The sequence below is a fragment of the Pristis pectinata genome, chromosome 10, assembly GCF_009764475.1.
Source record: "Pristis pectinata isolate sPriPec2 chromosome 10, sPriPec2.1.pri, whole genome shotgun sequence".
NCBI classification, from domain to species: domain Eukaryota; kingdom Metazoa; phylum Chordata; class Chondrichthyes; order Rhinopristiformes; family Pristidae; genus Pristis; species Pristis pectinata.
Genome location: NC_067414.1, coordinates 13,731,278 through 13,749,807, shown reverse-complemented (window position 1 = coordinate 13,749,807; position 18,530 = coordinate 13,731,278). Strand labels below are relative to the sequence as shown.

The following is an 18,530-nucleotide window of genomic DNA, read 5'->3' as shown; positions in this document are numbered from 1 at the left end:
GCCCATTGACCTCTTCTTATTTCCAATGACAGCCTTGTTCACGTGAAAGATTGGAAATGAAAACACGAGAAAGGGAAATGTGTAACGAGTTTGGCATCAAGAAGTAGATAAATCATCTGTTTCAGTGAAAGTTTGCCCTGGCTTTTAAGAGATGCAAGGGAGGGAATAGCAGACTTTGGCTGTCATTTGTTTGTTCTCATTGTCTAAAGGCATGGAGCAGAGAGCTGGAAAGATGGTAATGTGACACCAACGTTTAATAGACCAAATAATTCCAAGCCAACAGCCTAACATCTGTGACAAGCAAATTACTGGAGAAAGCTCTGAGAGACTGTATAAGCCGTCATTTGAAAAGGCACATTTTAATCAAGGGCAGTCAGCTGGATTTGTTGGTTGAGACAACAGTAAATGCTTAGATATGAACATTTACATTGTTTAATACTTATTTGTGACTATGGTTCTGTCCACTGGTCCCTACCTCAGTTCCTGTTCCTTTACTCTCCCTGGTCATTGTTGTAATTTTTCTCAGTGATCTTTCTCAGTGATCAAAACCTGTAATTACCTATTTATTGAGCTTGTGGACTGTGAGGTCTGGCGTTGTTCTGATATTGATTAACACTACCAAAGAAGCATAAAGAAAACTGTTATCCCGAGGTCCAGGTAGTAATGACAAGATAAAGAGGTTTCTTGCCATCCGTGGTGCAAAATATCCATGTAATTGACTATGAACAGAAGGGTTGGAGGTTCAAGTCCACCCAAGGTTGGTTGACCAAATGGCATGGTATGTACAAAGAAACTGAGGAACGTGTTTGGGTCAGATGGAGAAGTTTGGGTGGAGGTTTGTGTGGAGTATAAACACACCAGTTCAGCTGAAAGGACTGTTCACCTGCACTGTAGATGTTGTGGGCTACCTTGTAAAAGGTCAAGCTGTCCACTTCAATTTTCCCTTTAACTCAATCCTAATATAGATCCAAAGCCGCACAAAATAATGGCTTGGAAACATAGAAACATAGAAAACCCACAGCACAATTCGGGCCCTTCGGCCCACAAAGCTGTGCTGAATATGTCCCTACCTTAGAAATTACTAGGCTTACCCATAGCCCTCTATTTTTCTCAGCTCCATGTACCTATCCAAAAGTCTCTTAAAAGACCCTATCGTATCCGCCTCCACACCGTTGCCGGCAGCCCATTCCATGCACTCACCACCCTCTGAGTAAAAAACGTACCCCTGGCATAAGTGCTAAAAGAATTTATGGCGAGCACTTCCAACGGGTAAGGAATTTAGAATTTCTTTTCACTGAGAATATTATGAATAAGAAGCTCTTTGCTCCTTGGGCTGGATGAAGGAGAGAGCAGAAAAACATTAAGGGGATGCAAACACGGCAGAGAGGGAATAAAGGGATGGGAGAAGGGATAGGAAAAGATGATGAGAGGAAGGTGGAGGGGAATATGACATGAGTTTCAAATTCTGTGTCACTGGCGGCTACTGCCTTCCTCAAGTGTTTGTACATCTCAGGTGCACCCTATACTGACACATGTAACCTGCAGGAAGAAACATGAGGCTTTTTAAGTGCATGGTTTTTGATTTTGTGTATCAGGCCTCCTCCTTAGTTCGTGCAGTCCACTCTGAGAGCAGTTGCTTGGTTACTGTTCAGAATGACAGAAAGGTCTATAGGGGGGGTTCTAAATACATGAAGCAGCTTTCAAAACATGAGATCAAAATGCAATATTCATTGATCACCCATCCATTTACAATCTCCAGATTACTTTGCAGGTTTGGGCCGAGGAAGAATATTATCCTGGGATTTTTCTAAAAATCTCTCTGGTAGACTTTGAATTTTCTGGGGAAGCTCAGCTTTATCTTTTGTCTTCTGTTGGATAGGGTTGTACCCACGGTGGAAGGCTGTGGATTAAAGACCTGCTTCAGACCTCCAGCCCACCTTCAGTGTAGTGCTGAGTGAGTGCTATGTTGTTGGAGCAGCTGCCTTTGAGATAACTGGGAGAGTCTGCCTGTCCCTTCGGTGGGATGGATTCAGAGATGAATAGAAGAGAACAAATGCTTGGCTATCCCCAAATCTTAGACCAACGTAAATGGAAGGGGCTGATCTCTTTGTGGATGGTGAGGTTTGGTGCATGAACTGGCCACCATTTTGAATAACTTGGCAGTGACTATACTTGAAAAGTAATTTATTCGTTTTAAGGTGTTTTAAAGCAAATTCGTTCTTTCTGAATTAGCAAGCACCATCTTTCTAGGTATTGTGTTTAATAGAATTTGCTCTCTTGTCAGGTTTATTCGCATTACTGTCAGACCACAACTATGCTGGTGAGACATAGTCCAGGTCTTATTACTGGAAGGTATCACCACTCGCTGGGCATTGCCACAAGAATTCTTTGCTTTTGTTGAATAGTAATTAGTTTAAATTTCCTTTCTGCATCATCCTTGCTCTGCCTGAACAAGACACCACTTCTGTGAAGAGACAGGTGAACCAGTTTGCTGTGGATGCTGTTCATTTAATCTTTCCCTTCCAACTCATAGAAAGGTAGAAGGAACCACCTGGGAATCGCTTCCTCAGATTTTCTCATCGCTAATAATGGAGTGTGGCCACTCTCATTCAATGTCTTCTCCTTGATACAAGAAGTGTTGACACGAAGCATTATAGACCCGCCTTCTCTTCATATCCTGCCCCTTCTCACCCCTATTGACACCCCATAGAATTCTCATTTCTTTTGTGGAGATTGCTTAATGTATGAAGAGCGTTTGATGGCTCTGGGCCTATACTTGATGGAGTTCAGAAGGATGAGGGGGGAAACTTACCGAATATTGAAAGGCCTGCATAGAGTGGATGTGGAGAGGATGTTTCCATTAGTGGGAGAGTCTAGGATCCAAGGGCACAGCATCAGAATAAAGGGACGTCCCATTAAAACTGAGATGAGGAGGAATTTCTTCAGCCAGAGGGTGGCAAATCTGTGGAATTTGTTGCCACAGAGGGCTGTGGAGACCAAGTCATTGCGTGTATTTAAGGCAGGCATTGATAGGTTCCTGAATGGTTGAAGGGGTTAAGGGTTACAAGGAGAAGGTGGGAGAATGGGATTGAAAAAAAATCAACCGTGATTGAATGGCAGAGCAGACTTGAAGGGTCAAGTGGCCTAATTTTGCTCCTGTACCTTATAGTCTTATTGTCCTATTTGAGTTGAGCATGCTCTTCTGGTCAGAAATTTCTTTGCACTGTCACTGTTTCTGCTTCTTTCGCTCACCTTGATCTTGGCAGGAGAAAGTGTTTCTTTAGCGGTCACTGGATCTGGAGGACCACAGGGGTTACAGTTGTAAGGAGATCAATCCTGCTGTGCCAGCCCTTTGCCGGAGGCAATGGAAACCATTCCCACGCCTTACTGTGCCCTCTGTTCTTTCACCTTGTGGCTCCTCCGGAAAGGGTTCCCTCCAGCAAAAGATTCCATGTTTCGCAACACACCACAAACCACTTACTGTGAGCCTTCCTCCTTGCCCTCTTACTTTTTTTAGATTGTTGACCCCTTGGCAGCGATTCCCCACCAACGGAAATAATATTTTTCAATTCACTATACTGAAACTCTTCAAAGAAACTATTAAGTGGATGAACCACAATTTGCCTGTCATGACTCCACAGAGCTTGTACTTAATGAAATCTCGTACTTAATGAAATCTCGAACTTCTTGATTATAGCACTAATCATACAGCTACTTTACATCAAAAATGTTTTACACTTTAAGAGAAAGAAAGACCTTGCATTTCTATAGCACCTTCTGGAACCTCAGTGTTTTGCACCCAGTGAAGAGCCAGTATTTGCAATAAATCATTAGCAGTGCAGGTAAAATAGTAACAGCTGTTTACACTAGTCAATGAGAGCAATGCCCTCTGCTCAACCTTCATTGGAGTTAGTGAACTTCTTATTGAATTTAATACAATATTCTAGTTCTGTTCAGTCTAGTTATGCGAGGCACAATATAATCTCTATAGCTTTGTAAAGAAATCTGTCATTTTACCCAGTCCGGCCTCTATGTCACCCTAGAGGCAGGACAATGGCCCGTAATTGTCTGAGCTATTGCTCCAGTGCTCTCCCAGCTGCTGTCTGTCTTTCACCTGCAATAAGCGTAAGCTCTGCTGTCTATACGCTGACTCACATTGTCCCGTTTACCAGTAGCTTGATGTAGTCATTGATCACGGAGAAAGGATAAGAAAGGGGGTGGTAACATGAATTAAAGAGCGTGTTGCAGTGCTAGAGAGAGGAGGTCAAGAATAGGAGACATCTATTTAATATTAAGAAACTGTGGAGATGCTTTTACTCAACTTGATGTGTTTAGAACGTAGAACATTACAGCACAGTACAGGCCCTTCAGCCCACCATGGTGTGCCGACATCTTATCCTGCTCTAAGATCTATCTAACCCTTCCCTCCCACATAGCCTTCCATTTCTCTATCATTCATGTGCCTATTTAAGAGTGTCTTAAATGTCCCTAATGTATCTGCCCCCACAACCTCTGCTGGCAGTGCGTTCCACGCACCCACCACTCTCTGTGTAAAAGAAAATCACCCCCTTATACCTTCCTCCAATCATCTTGAAATTATGCCCCCTTGTGTTAGCCATTGTCGCCCTGGGGAAAAGTCTCTGACTGTCCACTCGATCAATGCCTCTTATCATCTTGTACACCTCTACCAAGTCATCTCTTATCCTCCTTCTCTCCAAAGAGAAAAGCCCTAGCTCGCTCAACCTATCCTCACAAGACATGCTCTCCAATCCAGGCAGCATCCTGGTAAATCTCCTCTGCACCCTCTCTAAAATTTCTTGGGACATCCACTATCAAGGAGAATGGAGAAAAACAAATTTTTGGGGAAATTATGAATGGCCTCTTTCTGTGCTTTAACAGTTTTATATTTCAATCTACATTGATCACCAGTGCCTTGATTTTTAAAGTTCTCAACCATCTGTGATCTTGTTCTACCCTATCCTTGATATTGAAGCAAACTCTAGCCCTGCTGTAGCATGAGATCTGTGAGCTCCTCCAATTCCATGCACCCTCCTTTCCTTCAGTCTAACATCTGTGGCCATGTCTTCAGTGGCCAGTTACATGGATGACTTTAAGATGTTCCTTAAAACCTTCCTCTCTGACTAAGCTTTGATCACCCAATCCAATGCTGCCACCTCAGCTCGGTGTCAGTTGCAGTCTGACCACATTCCTGGGAGGTCCAACTACGCAGTTCACTCAAAGAGAGGCCCCTTGGAAATCTATTTTATTAAGTTAACCAGTGTCCAGTGGGGCAAGTGGTGAGTTAGTTGTAACTGGCAATGATACTCTTGGGTTTAGGGAACAGAGAATTAACCCCTGCTCTTCCTGCTGATCCAACTGACTTTTCATGAAATTACACTTGGGAGAAGATCAGAGAAAAGAAATTATTTGGATCAGGTCGCTCTTTCCCCTCAGTCTCATCAAAGTGTGTACTCAAACATAAGCAGTGGTCTTGGAGCTGAGTAATGAAATGTTGTTGAGAGGGTTGGGGAGTGGTGCTTGTGGGAATAATTATTTTGCTTTTAATACTTCTTTCTTCTGAAATGAAAGCCAAGCTCCCTATCATAAATGTTTTTATTATCACTTCCAGAACTGTGTGTCCTCTGCTGTGTTTTAAAACATGAGCATGCTTTGGTGTCTAATCACCACAATCACTTCTGGATATAATTCCCAGGCAGAATATTTTGAAGTACTTCAAATATTGTGAAGTTTGGAGTTTTGTTTATTGACTCCCTATTGATGAGAATATTTTCTCATCCATCATATTGTACAATGCATGATGCCTAGGAGATTTGAGCTTGTAAATAGAACGTTCCTGAATGTATCCGAACATCGTGACATTTGGAATACTTTCAGCAGACACGATTTGAAGCACAAATGTTTGGAACATTTGCTGCTGCTGCTGGAAATGTAGAACAAGTGAACGTAGCTTCAGAATCGGAACTAGGCCATTTATGAGTGAGATTAAGAAGCTCGGAGTGATGGAGGAGAGGAAGCCTCTCTCACAGGCACAGTAAATGCCAGGTTGATTAATAGTTTAAAGGTTTGATGGGTTTTTCGTATCTAAGGTTGTAGAGAGATGGCAGATGGTGGAGCTACAAGATGGATCAGCCAAAATCTTGTTTAACGAGGGTGGGGGCAGTGGGGGGGGGGGGGAAGGTTTGAAAAATGGAATGCCGCCTTCAACCGAATCTTCCATCACAAGCAGAAAGCAACAGCATCTCTTACTGTTATCTCTGTTGTGAAATTGGGTAAGGGGGAAAGTAAAAAGTATTAATATCTAGGCTGTGAAGGTGGCTCTTCAACAACCAGTCATCTTTAGCTGGGCAGTAGTCAGCTTTATTCCCTCTTCTGGGTAGATGTATACTTTGGGTTGAGTGGGACAAGTGGGTTAATGGTGTCTGCAGCAGCAGTGGGTTTCTTTTGGCAATGAGCAGAGATTCCCTCCTGGGTCAGCAACACAACTTCAGTTGACTACAGCTGGTGACACTTTGTATGAAGTATGTTGATGTTCCAATGTACTCCTACCTGGCCTCTCCCATCTCCCCCTACTGTATAAACTCAAAGCCTCAAGCCCATTCAAACTTCTGTTGCCTGTATATAAACTTGCACCAGTCAATTTTTACCCCTCTGCTCACTGACCTAAATATCCAGCAGTACCTCAGTTTTACACCGCTCATTCTGGTTCTCAAATCCCCCTGCGACCTCACTCCTCCCTTTCCCTTCAACTTCATACCGCTACAACCTTCTAAGCTCTTATTCGGCACAGACTCACTGGACAGAAGGTCTTGTTTCCATGCTATCTGTCTCTACAGTTCTCCAGCCCTGGCCTCTAGCGTATCCCTGATATTATTTACCCTGCCTTTGGTGCCTAGGGCTTCACCTTCCAAGGCCCTAAGCTCCGGAATTCCTTCCCTAAATTTTCACAACTCAAAACACTCCTAAAAACTTAGAACATTGACAAAACTGTTGATAACTTATCCTAAGAGCTCCTCTTGTCTTGTGGTAAAGTTTTACCTGACTACACTTCATGAAGCAACTTGGGATAGTAGACCAAGTTAAAGGTGCTATATAAGCACAAGTTGTTGTTATTGAACTTGGAAAACTGAGCAGCAAAGTTTCCATTTGCTTTTGGGTCAGCAGAGGTATCAGCGATGATGGATGTTATCTTTGATCATGGTGCTGATACCACAGCGAAGGGGAAAATGCTTCAGAAAGGTCCTTGGATGGGTAATGCCTTGGATACACCAAGGCAGTTGAACCATTGGGAAGAGTTTCATGGTTCTAAAGGTATGAAGATACAATCTTTTCCCCATGAAGTATTTATCCAATTCTCTTTTGAATGTTACTATTAAGTCCATATCTGACTCCTTTCAGATGGTGTGTTACAATGTCACCTTTTATCATTATCAATATTGATGAGGAATGAAACAATCACTCTCAAAATTAGAGAACACAGCTTCTATTCCCAGTTTATCCCTTTGCTTTTCCTCTTTTCCCTGTTTAAGTTCATTTGTGATTCACTGTTGGAAGATGCTGTTGAATCTGCTTCAACCAGCCTTTCAGGCATCGTCAATCTCGACTTGGTGGAAAATCACTCTTCTCTCCCTTTTAGTTGTTTGCTTTTTGGCAGTTGAAGATGTATTGAATCTAAATGGTAATCCTTTGTAGGAAATAGCCCATACCGTGCAGTGCAAAGGCCCTTTTGTAGTTTCGTTACTTCCAATTTAATTTTCTTTACAGCAGTTTTTCCTGATGTTTATATATCTTTTTGGCTTTACTTCCTTCTCATTTTGAATCCTCTTGCTCTTTTGTTTCTGCTGTATTATTGAATCCTTATCCCTTGAAATTCAAGTGCTTGAATAAACAGTGAAATTAAGTCTGTGAGGCAGGGATGTCAAAGGTGAAAGAAGTGACAGGCTTAAAACAGGATATTTGTTAAAAAGAAGCTGAGAAAAAAGACAACAGGATGAAAGCTTTGAGAGGATCAAAGGGAGATTGCCAAGAGTCATTGCTTCCTCTAAGACCAGAAGATAACATTGTAATGATTTCCATATCCTGTTGCTTTTAATAATGTTAGTTTTTTAATATATATTTATAGGATGTAGTGATCCTTGCAAATTTATCGTCAAGGTGGTGAGCTTAGATTGCCAGTGATCTAGGGCTTACCTTATCTAAAAGCAAATTGACTGTCCTGTACCAAATTGATAATGTTCCTGTAAAGCCAGCCGGGGCTGTGAAGCAGGGCAGGAATCCCCAGGACAGTCCCAATTTCTTAAAGAGGATAGCCACAGATGATTCCATCTTTGGTAACTGTGAATGTGATGCAAGGCTGCAGGTCCAAACCAGTGCTAAGGTTCCCCACCTTCTGCTGTCCATTAGGTCCCCAGAGCCCTTCTGATGCTGGTCACAGGGACCAGGGAACCAGGCCTGGGGCCAGAGATCCAGGACAGGACCAGCCCTGGGGCCAGATACCTGGGATCAGACCAGGCCTGGGGCCAGATACCCGGGATCAGACCAGGCCTGGGGCCAGAGATCTGGGACCAGCCCTGGGGCCAGGGACCTGGGACAGGACCAGGCCATGGACTCAGGACCAGATCAGCCCTGGGGCCAGAGATCTGGGACCGGACTAGGTCAGGGGCCAGACCAGACATGGGACCAGATACCCAGGACTGGACCAGGCCTGGAGCCAGGGACTTAGGACCAGACCAGTCCTGAGGCTAGGAACCTGGGACTGGACCAGGCCAGGGACCCAGGACTGGATCAGGCCAGGCGCCAGGGACTCGGGACTAGAGAACAGGAAAGGTTGGGCATGGGGCTGAAGACACAGAACTATTTGGAGCCTTGTGCCAGGGTCCAGGTCATGATCAGACTGATCTTCTGTCCCATCCAAATCCAGGTCTACATCCAGCTCTCGAACAAAGGTACTTCACTGATAGATTCAGATCTGTCACTAGGGTACAGTACTGATGGGGATGGCTCTGTCACTGTATAACACTGGGTTACAGTACTGGGAGGGACATGTCTGTCACAGTATAACACGAGGGTACAGTACTTGAGGGTATTGGTCTGTTATTGTGTAATAGTAGTCTGTTATTGTGTAATAGTGGGGTACGGTACTAGGAAGAACAGGTCTGTCTCTGTGTAATACTGGGGTATCATTACCGGTGAAGACATGTCTGATGGCATATAATATTGGGTTACATACTGGTGAGGCAGATCTCACACTGTGTAGTACTGTGGCTCAGTAATTGTGCGAGAGATTGCCCTGTATAACACTGGGATACAGTGCTGGTCAGTATGGGTATATCACCATTTAATACTGAGGTACTGTAGTGGCAGGCACAGTTCTGTCACTGTATTACACTGGACTATAGTACTGTTAGGCAATTGGGTGCAGTATTGATGGTCGTAGACTTCTCATTGGCACATACTGCTGCTTGAAAGAGCTCTGTTTGTATAGGTACAGTATTCTTTGAAGATTCTTTGAATTACCATTTCTGCCAAGGCCTCTCTCCCAAATTGTGCCCTTATTACAGAAACATATAGTATAAATGAATGTCACAGATTTCTTGATGAAGCCTGTGCTGCAACTTACAATGATTATTGAGCGTGGCTGGGGAGGAAATGTATCCAGCTTCCCGACTTAGGGGAGGGGGAAATGTTTGTCCTCTGGGAGTTGGATTTGAACCACTAGTGTTTTATTGAAGAAAGCACATTTGTTTTGAATACTCTGGAGTATTGCCTGAATGTGACTGCACACGCTTTGAGGATTACATTCTCTTCAGAATTTGGTCAGGTTTAAGGAACAGGTAACAGGCAGATCCTGTGTTATATGTCCTTTCTCCTCCTTCAGTTACTTCACATCATTTCATGCAATGTCTATGGCTGCAGGAGGCACTTTGGTCTATTGAGCCTATGAAGTTGCATTGGTCTTGTTGTGGCCATGCCCATAGTGAGAGCTAGCCTCACACCCCACCCTCAACCATCCCTTATTGTTAGAGCACAATGTTGGCAACCCTACCTTAAACAACTTACTTGAACTGCAGCAGTCCTTCTGGTGAAGATACTCCCAGTGCCGTTGGGAAGGGAGTTCCATGATTTAGACCCAGTGATGATGAAGGGTGAGTGGTATAATTCCAGATCAGGATAGTGTGCAGGTCGGAATTGGAATTAGTTTATTATTGTCTCATGTACCGAGGTACAGTGGAAAAACTCGTCTTGCATGCTGTTCATACAGATCAATTCATTACACAGTTCATTGAGGTAGTACAAGATAAAACAACAGCAGAATGCAGAATAAAGTGTCACAGTTACAGAAAAATTGCAGTGCAGGTAGACAGAAAGGTGCAAGGTCATAACAAGGTAGGTTGTGAGGTCAAGAGTCCATCTTATCATACTAGAGAACTGTTCAATAGTCTTGTAACGGCGGGACAGAAGCTGTCCTTGAGCCTGGTGGTACGTGCTTTCAGGCTTTTGTATCTTCTGCCCAATGGGAAAGGGGAAAAAAGGAAGCTTACAGTACGATGATGTTCCAGTGAGACTGCTGCTATTGCCCTTCTGGGTGATTGAGGTTATGGGTTTGAAAGTCTTTGAGAGTTGATATGGTACGATAGTACGTGTTAAACACCGCAACCCAGATGAACTGGATGCCTATCAGGTGGACTGTTTGTTTTGAATAGTGTTGAGCTCCTTGAATATTACTGGAACTGTAGTCGGGATAAGTGAAGAGTTTGGCAACGCAGCATTGACTTGTCCCTCATGGATGGTGGGAAGTCAAGAGTCACCCACCTCAGTGTGCTTTCCGTGATATCATTTGGAGTTAATCTGATTGGCTGGGATCTGTGATGGAGAAGACTAAGATGGATCATCTCTCTTTTTTTGCATACAGCAATTTGCATACAGCAATATAATTTTAAATCAGAGAGAGATTTTGTTTAACCAAAAGTGTTGGGGCTACAATGGGGATGTAGAATTATGTCACCTATTACCGACGATGTCATTGAATGATGGAAAAGGCTTGATGGGCTGAATGGCCTGTTACTGTTCTAATGTTCTTCAGCCTTGTCATTAATATTACAAGCTGGAATTACCCCAAACTTGAGGATGGGTGGGGGTGGGGGTGTGTGGTAATGAATCCTCCTCCTGTTGGTTATTTAATTGACCATCACTGTACATGTCAGAATTATTTTAGGTCTCTAGAGGTTTGATCTGACTCACAGGGTGTTGAATCAATTCACTCTGTTGATGGTATGCCGCTTTCACCGTTTAGCATGTAATCCTGCTTTTGTAGCTTCTTGAGGTTGGCAGCTCATTTATTAGTATGTCTGGAGCTGCTCCTAGTATCCCTCTCACTGAATCATAGTCAGTTTCCTGCATGATGATAATGATTGATTGCAGGATATGCTACAGTGTGTGGTGCAGGTGAGGTTACACTCGGGTCCCTCTATTCCTCCACTCCTTTTACAACTGTGCCATTTAATCTATAACATTTCTCTATATTCTTTCTGCCAAATATATCTCAGTTCACAATTCTCCGTATTAAATTCTCTGTAACTCCCACTTGTCTGCCCGTTCTGCCAGACCGTCTAGAAGTCCTTGCTATCTATTACTTTTCGTCACTGCTTATCACACCTCCAAGCTGTGCATCATTCACAAATGTGGAACTTTAAGCCTGCACACCCATGCAATATCAAAAACTTTGTCTCAGGAGCACTTCAATTCATGTCCCACTATGCCGCTCACCTAAATTTGGTTGGCATTATCTTGATGGGCTCAATGGCCTCCTCCTGTGCAGTATATTTCTATGGTTCCATGAATAGGGCCAGATCAGGTCAGGGCAGCAGAATTCTTTCTCCAGGGACAGTGGCGAATCAGATGTTCTTTTTTAATCATTAAGCAAATGCCATTAATAGTCACCATTACTGGTGCTGGAAATTTATTGAATAATTACTTGATTAATTGAATTAACTTCTCCAGCTGCCCTGCTGGGATTTGAACACGCCTCTGGATTTTGAATCCACTAAGATAAACATCTGTCACTGTACTCCTTAAGGACTTTTTTATTTTTAACTCCTTATTAATGTGCTTTAAAACGTGGTTCTGAGAGCATTAGTAAACAGAAACAATTTGTTCTGCTTTGAAAGCAGACTTTAATTAGCCCAGTATTTGCCTGATGGTGTGTATCCCAAATTAATTATACATTTAAGAGATTTATTGGATTAAATGCTTCACACCAAGCTTATCTCCAGCATAGTTCACGATCTGTAGATGAACTCGGATGGTAAATGAGGTCATGGTAGTTTTTTCTGGTATGGTGTATAACTTGATTTGCTTTGAATACTTGAAGCAATGAATGATCTCATACAAGGGCTTTGATGAACGTTCCTTTTTATGCTAACATCAAGTGCTTTCGATGCTGGGAGACCTTCCAGTATTTTAAACACTTGCTCTGTGAAAACTTCTAACCATTTTGTTTTAGGTTTTGTATTAGTGGGCTGATTATGGTCATTCGATCCATGGTTTAAAGTTCCTAAAGAGAGAAAACTAGCATTTTTCCTCCCTGACCTCGGAATATCCAAAAGCCTTTCACTGCTAATGAGGAACATTTGAAATATAGCTACAGTTTTTATGTGAGAAACATGGCAGCCAATTTGAGCAGAGTAAACTCCCACAAACTGTTTGAAAGTTGGTTGAGGGATAAATATTGATCATGTCACTGGGGAGGTCTCTGTGGCCTTGGCCTTCCATCTCTCCAAAAGAATGGCACAATTAATGGGGCATCACTCTCTGAGCATTGCACAAAATGTCTGGCTGGCTGGCTGAAGTGAGTTTTGGTTGCAAGACCTACCTCAAAGGCAAGAGTGCTTCCAACTAATTCATATGAGAGCAGAGAATGGGGAATTGATTTGGATCAGGCCAAGGCAGACTGGAGCAAAAAGTGGAGAACAAGCACCTAAATCCTATGGTTATATAATGGGCTTTGTTTTCTGCACAACCTGGGCTGTAAAACCTGCGCAGACTTGTTAATACCATAATGATTTGGCCTAAAACATTTCAGCCATGCTTGCATTGAGAAATATGTTCCTAACAGTTGTCTTGGATGCCTTGACCAGTCTTGCGGAAGAAGGGGGCATTCCAATGAGAACAAGGTCATCTCAAAATTTGAGCCAGATCAGTCAGGAATGGAATCAGGGAGCACTGCCTCACATTAAGTGTAGTGGGATTTTGTCCTCAAAAGTCTATGGATTCTGAACCAACTGGAGCATTCCAGATGGTGATCTGTAGGTTTTTGAGAGGTAAGCTCAGGAAGGGAAGTGGGTCAAGTGGGCTTGACCAAGAAATGAAGTATGATTGAGTTGAATGGCATTGGAAATGTCTTCACTGTTATGGTTAAGGGTGCTGCTGTAGTCAGTCATTGGATGATGAGAGATCATGAAAATACTGCTTCAGAAAGGAGCAGAGACAAAACTTTGGTACAAGAGAAACTTATATAAAAAAAAGAGGATGGTTAGAATGGGAACTTTTGTAAAACCTGGTTAATTAGAAGTAATTTGTACAGTATTACAGCAGACTGCACGGTATGTTCCAAGATAGATTTCCTAATACAGGTTAGCCTTACACTTTCAGTTGTTGGAAAAATCTTTATATGTGAGCAATAGACTTGATTGGACAATATAGGCATTGTAACCACTGCACTTTAAAGTTCCCCATTGTACATGCACGGTGACATGTTGAAAGGCTATAGTGGGTGACCTGGTGGGGCAGTGGTCAGCGCTGCTGCCTCATAGCTCCAGGGATCCTGGTTCAATTCTGACCTCGGGTACTGCCCCTTGGATTCTCTCAGGGTTCTTCAGTTTCCTCCTTTATCCCAAAGACATGCTGGTTGATAGGTTAATTGCCTACTGTAAACTTCCCCCAGTGTAAGTGAGTGGCAGGAGAATTGGGAGAGTTAATTGACATGTGTGAAAGTATAGTTTATTGGGAAGTAATTAGACGAATGGGATTTGTGCTGAGAGCTGGCATACACTTAGTGGGCTGAATGGCCTCTTTCATCATGAGTAAAATGTATGAAACAAGACAAGTTCTGTGTATTTAAACTGAGTGAAGCAAGAGCAGGTTATAACATTGTCAAAGCTTTTCCTAGCTACTCAGTGAGTATGTAGACTATACACTTGGAATTGAGCTCGTTAGAGGAGGTGGGCTCCATCCAAGGCACCTCACTCAGGGTTGCTGAGCCTTAGATTAAGTGCCCTAAAGTTGGAGTTGGTGCCTCTGAATTAGGGAGAGGAAGATTACCCAGGTTTCTTGATTGCCACGGGAACACTGGAAATACAGGACAAGACCAAGGTCTGCCTGGTACCTTCTTGTCAGCCACAAAGTGGAAGGTTTCACACATTATAGCATTCTGTCTCCATTAATTGGTCTACAGCTAGCCCAGATACAAGGCAAGGAAAACCCCGGTGTGGAATAGTTTTGGAACCTGATTATCCAGTAGAAACTGCTTAATTGTGCTGACCAGTGAGGTAATGACCTGGCTCATTTGCGACTCTATGGTGAGAATTGATGGCTTGGGTGACGATCTGGATTATTGCTGTTGTCCATGCACTGTGTTGACCAAGAGGATGAGACAGTAAACTCATAGCAGGCTAGGAAGAACAGAGGACAACAGGCTGTGACAAAGAGCAGGAATGGATCCTAAATATTCTTGGATGCATGGTGAAAGGGAAGGGGAGAAAAGGAGTATGAGTGGCAGTAATGATGAAGGTGAATACTGCAGTGCTGGAGAGAGAGGATATTCTGGAATGATCAAGGACAGCATCTGTGTGTTCAGAATCAAGGAACAATAGAGGTGCAGTTTCACCACTGGGGCTATTGTTTGCCAACTAACAGGAAGGACATTGATGAGTGTATTTGCAGGGAAATTTTAGAGATGTGCACAAGCCACATGAGGGCCTTTGCACATTTATGCAGATACAGACTTAAGATAAGAAACAGAGAGGGAAAGGAGTGTCTGAAATATGTTCAAGAGAACTTTCTTAGTCAGAATGTCTCTGGCCCAATGAGGAAGGTGGCATTGCTGGAATTTGCACTGGGAAATGTACCAGGCCAAGAGGAATACTCAGGAAACAGTAATCATAATAAAGTAAGGACTTGGACCATTTGAAGATAAAAAGTGTCAGTAGGAGAAAAGCTAATGTCAATAGGATAGAAATTCTGACCCAGGTAAACTGGAACTAAGGAAGGCAAAATTGTAATTGAACAATGGGAAGCCTTGAAGGAGGGAAACCGTCCAGCCATAGTCTAGGCACATTTTCATGAGGGAGAGGAGAGGGAAATTAAGGCCAGTGCTCCTTGGATAACCAGAGAGAAAGAGAAAGGGGGTAGAGGGAGAAGGAAAAGTAAAGCAACAAAAGAGCATACAGCTAATGCCAGGTTGTTAACTTAAGTAAGAATCGGGCTGATTACAGAAAGTTCAGAGAGGAAGTAAAAAAAACTAAACAAGAAAGGGAGAGAGAGAACATGAGAAATGATTAGAACCAAACATAAAAGGCAATCCAAAAATTTTCTTTGAGTATGCGGAAAGGAGCAGAGTTGTAAGAAGAGAGGTCGGGCCAATCAGAGACAAAGAGGACCTCCACTCACGGAGGCAGAGAATGTGGCCGTGGTACCAAATGAGACTTTATGTCATTCTTCACCAAGGAAGAAGATGCTGCTGGGGTTTCAGGGAGGAAAGATGTGATTGAGATTCTAAATGGACTAAAAGTTGATAGAGATGACCTACCAGAAAGGCAAGTGGGTAAATCACCTGGTCATAATGATGAATCCTGGGTGACTAAGGGCAGAAACTGCAAATCTCATGACAATAATTTTCCAGAGATGTATAGGTTCAGGGGTGGTGTCTGAGAACTGGAAAATTACAGAAGTTTGGGAGAAAAAAAGTGTAGGTATAAACTCAGTATCACCCAGTCAGTTTAACCTCGCCGGTGGGGAAAGTTCTAAAAACAATTCGGGTCAGAGTTAAAGTGGATTGATCAGAGAAAGCAAGTATGATGTGTTCAAGAAAATCTATGTCTAACTTGATGGTGTTTTTTGATGCTGTAACATTAGGATCAATGGGCTTGTTATCATATTTGAAACCTATGGAATAAAAAGAGTTGGTTAGATGGTTATGGTTAGAAAATTGGTAAGGGGGTTGGAAACAGAACACCTGTGAAAGTTTTTTTTTCCCAGACTGGAGTTCCCCAGGGGCTACTAAAAGAACTACTGCTTTTCTTAATGTATATTAATGGCTTGGGTGAGGATGTATGAGTATAATCTCCAAATTTGCAGATGAAACTTGAAAGAGTAGTTAACTATGAGGAGAATGGTTCCAAGGCTAGGTGGTAGAATGGGCAAATGGGCACCAACCTGACGTTTACTGCTGAGAAATGTGCAGTGTTACATTTTGATTGGAAAAATGAAACCAGGCAATATAAACTGAAGGGCACAATTCTAAAAGGGGGACAGGAACAAAGAGATGTGGGAGTACATAGTTCATTGTGCGTAGATTGTTGAAAGTGACAGAGCAAGTTAAGAAAGTGGCTTTAAAAAAAGGTAGAGTACAAGAGCAAGGAAGTCATGGTGAACATTTGTAATACACTGGTTTGGCTTTTGCTAAGTATTGTGTCCAGTGTCGGGTGCCACACTTTAGGCAAGATGTAAAGGCTTGAGATAGTATTTAAAAGAGATTTATTAAAATGATTCCAGGGTTATATGGATAGGCTGTAGAAACTGGGGTTCCCTTACAGGAGGTTGTGAGAGGATCTGAGAGGGGGAATTTAAGATCATAAATGTTACAGAGCAGCACGTTGACAGAAGGGCCATGAAGCACTGGACATAGAATGAAGGTATTTGGCAAAAGAACCAAAAGTGACATGAGGAAAAACTCTTATGTAGCAAATGTTTTCAGTATGGAATGCACTGTCTAGGGAGTTGTAGAGGCAGATTCCATTGTAATGTTGCTGGATAAGTATCTGGAAAGAAAGAATTCCGAAGCTGTGGAGAGGGACCAGGGGAGTGGGGCTGGCTGGATTGTTTTTACATTGAGCTGGTAGGGACTCGAATCGGCTAAATGGGCTTGAATCCTGCACAATTTGGAATCTACAGTTTACACAACTTGACTGTATGATCATGATCCTGCCTAATTTATTTGAATCAAGTGATATATGGGTGAGAGGAAATGGAGTAGAAAGATTAGCTGTAATCTTAATGAATGGCAGAGCAGACTTGATGGGGCATATGGTCCCCTCCCCCCATTTATTGTATCTAATTTCCGAATGTGCACAGGAGATTTTAGAGAAATTAGTCATTCCATTATTATTCATATTAAAGATGTATTTTGTTGGGATTGGGATTAGTACATGGGAAAACAGTTTACTGAACCCTACATAGGAAATTGATTATAAAATGCAATTCGAAAATCAGTAGCTGAGGTCAAGCTTTGCCATAACCAATGGAATTTGACATCTATTCCCAATGCATCCATAACTCATGTATGGAAAACAGATGCAACTTATGAAATAGTACCATAAGTGTGCACAAAATGTTTTGTGCTAAGTACTTCATATTTCCTGCTGTTGGTTTCAAATGATTAACCGCTTAAACTATCTGAGCTGAAAAACACTGATTTCTAGTTATTTTCCAGTGGTCGACAGTGATTGTGAAGATAAACGTTCTCGAAATATTAAGACCAGAGCACTCTCCTCCACATCATTCTCTTTTTATAAGTTGTAAAATAATTGCAATGAAAAACTGCTTGATTCTCTTTTAAAACATTGCTCTTATGTATCATAACCAGAGACATGTACTCACAACCTAGTCTCCACTCCCGCACAATACAATCAGTGGTTTCTCCATCTATCTCTATTTCATCAACTACCCAATTAATTTATTACAGAAGAAAAAGAAGAGCGATTCCTAACTTTGTGGCAGCACTCTCACTGCCTGTAGGTCAAAGGTTCAAGCTTCATTTCAGAGGGATAAGCCTGTAACCAAGGTGATAATGTCAACAGTTGTCATCCTTTAGAAGGGATGATAAACTAAGATCCCAGCTAATCTCCCAGGTGGACATAGAAGTTCCCATAGCACAATCCAGGGAAGTTACCTCAGTGGAAGAGATTCTCCAGTCATTGTCTTACTGGCAGATCTTGCTATGTGAAAATTGGCTGCTGTGTTTCCAAAGCTACAAAAAAAAATACTTGGTTGGTTGTAAAGCACTTTGGAACATCATGAGGTCCTGAAAGACAAGTTTATAGATGCGTGTTTTTTTTTAAATAACCTCCACAGTATAGAATCTCAGGTTGAAATTTTGTGAAATGGCTTTTCTTTCCACAGTCGAAGCTCAGCCCTGACATTTGACAAATCCCTTGAGTGCTGGAGCCTCGCTGAGATTTAACTGTTTCAGGGTAGAGATGCTTGACAGGAAGCAGATGCATTGCAATAATTCTTTA

At 42.4% G+C, this 18,530-nt stretch overlaps 1 protein-coding gene across 1 annotated transcript in view; it reads left to right on the top strand.

The window, feature by feature from the left end:
• dst (dystonin) overlaps positions 1-18,530 on the top strand; it is a 464,609-nt gene that overhangs the window by 330,854 nt on the left and 115,225 nt on the right.